Consider the following 3,886-nt stretch of genomic DNA (forward strand, 5'->3'; position numbering starts at 1 on the left):
GGAGAGAGTGGATCCCCTTGGCGGAGGCCCCGCCCGTGCACAATTGGAGGGCCGGCCACACCATTAAGAAGAACTCGAGATGTTGATGTGACGAAGATGGCGGTAATCCAATTACGGAACACGCTCAGTAAGCCTCTTCATAGGAGTAGGTTAATCAAATAGTCCCATCTCATTGAGTCAAACGCTTTACGGATGTCAAGCATGAATAGGAGGCTCGGAGTTTTGTTTTTGTGCAATCTTGTTGCCATATTCTTGACATAGAGGAAATTCTCATGGATGCTTCTCCTTTTGATGAAGACACTTTGGGCATTAGAAATGAGGTCATTCATGAATGGCCCGAGACGAAAAGAAAGCACTTTGGCTAATAGGCCTAAAATATGTAATTTCCTCAGCCCCCTCTTTTTTTTGGCAATGGGGCAACATTTAAGGAGTTTAGCCAATACAAATTTGACACAGGAAGATATTCAAAGAGATTTATCGCCCTCATGATGCCCACCTTAATTGTGTTCCAACACAACTTAAAAAACAACCCCGTGAAGTCAACGGGCCCCGGAGCCTTGTCCCCCGGCATTTGCTTGATGTCCCCCGTAGAAGCTATTATGAAGGATCTGCTTTTAGGTGATTGAAGTGAGAGGCCTACATCAAGGTGTACTTTATTTAAATTCTACGGTATTTCTCATGATGAAGTCAAAGAGAAATTATTTTATCCGAGCCCGGCCATGCATGGGATGATGGGAACCATAACCGGGAGAGAGTTATTGCAAGGCGTTCCGTTCCGTTTTGGCGACATCGTGGTCGCAAAATCTCCAAGATGACATATACCGGTCGGATCTGATAGCAGAACGTGTATAATTCCGATCGTTGTCTCCATGATTGCCGTGACGAAGAAACAAAATTACGGCCCTGATGTGGCTGTATCTGTGATCGTGAGACTGCATTGGGGTGAAGCTGACTTGTTTAGAGCCGCGAGGGCAGAGAAGGCGAAATTCCACTGCACGCGCCTGGAGCACCTGGACGAAGCAGCTCAACGCCATGTTCCGCTCCCTCGACGGGCCCCACATCCTCGCCGGTGGACTCAACGCCCTCGACGGCACTGACTACTCCGCCGAAAGATGGGGTACCTAATCCTAATGTAGTAGCACTACACTATATTTTTCTTAGGCTGAAACCATAAGAAATTTGTACGCATTTCTGACGCTGATTTCTCTGCAGTACTACCAGGAGATTGGCAACCCGACACCGAAGGTGGAGAGGTGGAGGTGGTGAAGTACCTCAAGGGGAAGCAGTACGTGGACGCCAAAGATTTCGCCGGGGGATGCTGGCCGTACCCGTACGTAGTGCTCGAGAAAAGGTCAGAGACAAGTCACATATCTCACTTAATATTTTGTCTGCCGTTTACTACTTTGGCATTGAACTTTACACAGACTCGTGCAAGTTCACCAACTCTCAACTCTCAACTCTCCCTACAAGTTCGTGCCGGGGTCCTACATGGTCGTCTCCTCCAAAGGACCTCGGATAAACCACATCGTTAAGACCATCTCCAGTCGCGTCCCCCAAATAACGTTTGGGGGACCGCGGACAAGAAATGGAGAAAAAAGTTGTCCAGTCACATCGCCAAAGCTAATTAGCGCCTCATTTTGTGACGCCGGACACAAAAACAGCGTCCACATGCATGCATGCATCACCTAGTCTCCACATGTCATTCTCTTTTTCCACAGTTTTTCTCATCTACTTTTCCCACATGGGGTGGTCCCTTCTACTAAATTGCATGCATCCGGACGCTGTTTGAGGGACGTGGCTGGGAAGGGCCTCTTTTTTGTACAGACTTTCGATCTCTTTTTGTCCGGCGCGGTCCCAAGCGTGCCCCAAATCATTTGTGCCGGATGTTTTTTGAGGGACGCGACTGGAGATGCTCTAAGGTCTACGTTGCAATATCGAACACCAGAGAAGCCGAAGAGCTAGCCAGGAGTCGGAAACAGAGGTTAGTCAAGATGAGCAAAAAGGGCTCGATAAAAGGAATATGGTGGCAAAATGATATTTTGAGTTTCAGTTTTTTCGATGAATGAAATATATTAATATCAAGATGATACCAATTACAACTAGCCTCTGTAACTACGCAATACCCTAATGGTAGTACCGATGCACCCAGTTAAAAAATAAAATAAAAACTAAGAAACAAAAAGTCCGCTACGGTGTTCCAACCCTAGCAGTAACAATACATCCACCATCATGATAACATCTGAACTTCAGACTTTCCAAAAAACGATGTCTCCAAGAAAGAAACGGTGCACAAGCACCGTCATAGCCCGATCAAAAGATCTTAGGTTTTCACCCTGAAGATAGTCTCCGCTCTCAAAACAATGACTTCAACAAGGCAATTGACAGTCACAACCAGTGAAGGCCAGACCTTGAATTTTCACCCTAAAAGATAAGACTCTGAATACCTCCATTTGCATATTGTTGTTGCGAAACTCAGAACACCAAGCAAGCCCCTCAATAATACGGAGACTCAAACCTCCATTGCTAGTCCTCCAGCCCGGCCTTCATGATATTTCCTGCCTCTGATTTCACCATGGACGAGAATGTCATCTGATGGCAACACAGAACAGGGATTCGCGTCGCTCCCTCCAAAACCAAACGGTCGGAATAAAAGCATGGGTGCGCACGACCGAATACCACCCGATCCAACAAACTCCAGGCAAAAGATGCATTGTTCCATTCGCCGGCGAAGCTTTCCAGAACTCATCACTCCAGCCAGATGAAGACGGACAAGCCTCAGATAGGTCTTCATCTTCGCATAAGAGAAACCCGAGGACCGCCACCATTATTCAGGTCGGGCCCAACGTCGCCAACCATCCCAGGACGGTCGAGGCAACACGGCAAGACGCCTTGCAACCGGTCGACCCTCCACCGGCGACAACCAAGATCACACAGAGGGAAAGGAGAAGACCAACCTAGGGCTTACACCCATCTGGTCCGTCCCACCACGCATCTTCACTGCCGGCATGGCCTGCCGTCGGAGGCCACCGCCACCATCACCAGGACACCGCCCAGACCGGCGCCCAGGTCGTCGTCCGCCGCGCGACTGATGCCCTAGGTGTGTCACCGCTCACGTCGCCGCACTTTGAGGTGTGGCGCTCACGTCGCCGCACATCGAGCAGCCAGCACGCTGTGGTGCCCGGCGAGCGCACCACGCCCATACCAGAGAGGATCCTTCCTGTGCCGATCCACCACGGCAGGGGACGAGCAATGCCACAATGCCGCCGGCAACGACTAGGCAGAGCCAGGCCGCGCCCCGTGGCAGCGGCGGGAGGAGGAAAGAGGGGTTGGGGTGGGAGGGCTGGCGGCGGCGGCGATCTAGGGTTTCCTTCGTCGCCACGCAGGGGCGAGAGGAGGAACCTTTTCCCCCTTGTAAACTATTGTCCGCCTCTTTTGAGTTTCAGTTGAAGTCATTTTCTGTGATTCTCTCTATTTTTTCATTCTTTTACCGTTGTTTGTAGAGGGTCATGCGGGTTGCTTTCGATTGTGTATACGGCTAGTGGTTGAAGTGGGACTGAAGAATGTGATGTATAAGTAACCAGGATGTGGAAGCAATGTACTTTTGGTATGGCTTCCTTGCTTTCTGCTGGTTATTGTCTTGGGCCTTTATTATCTTCACGATGGCTTCGGGTGGGCGGTCTCTGTTGCCCAAATTTTTAACTGAAACAGACTGCCGTAAAAGAGAAGTGATATGGACAGGCAGCTCCTGTAACTTATGCTCTGTGTGGAACATTATAGAAATGAAGTGGATTAAATAAGGATCGTCCAACAAAATATACATGAGCCTGAAAGATCTGAAGCTAAACAAATGGATGCAGCTTCAGTACTACAGAGTACCTGCGTCTCA

The sequence above is a fragment of the Lolium rigidum genome, chromosome 7 (assembly GCF_022539505.1).
Source record: "Lolium rigidum isolate FL_2022 chromosome 7, APGP_CSIRO_Lrig_0.1, whole genome shotgun sequence".
In the NCBI taxonomy this organism is placed as follows: Eukaryota; Viridiplantae; Streptophyta; class Magnoliopsida; order Poales; family Poaceae; genus Lolium; species Lolium rigidum.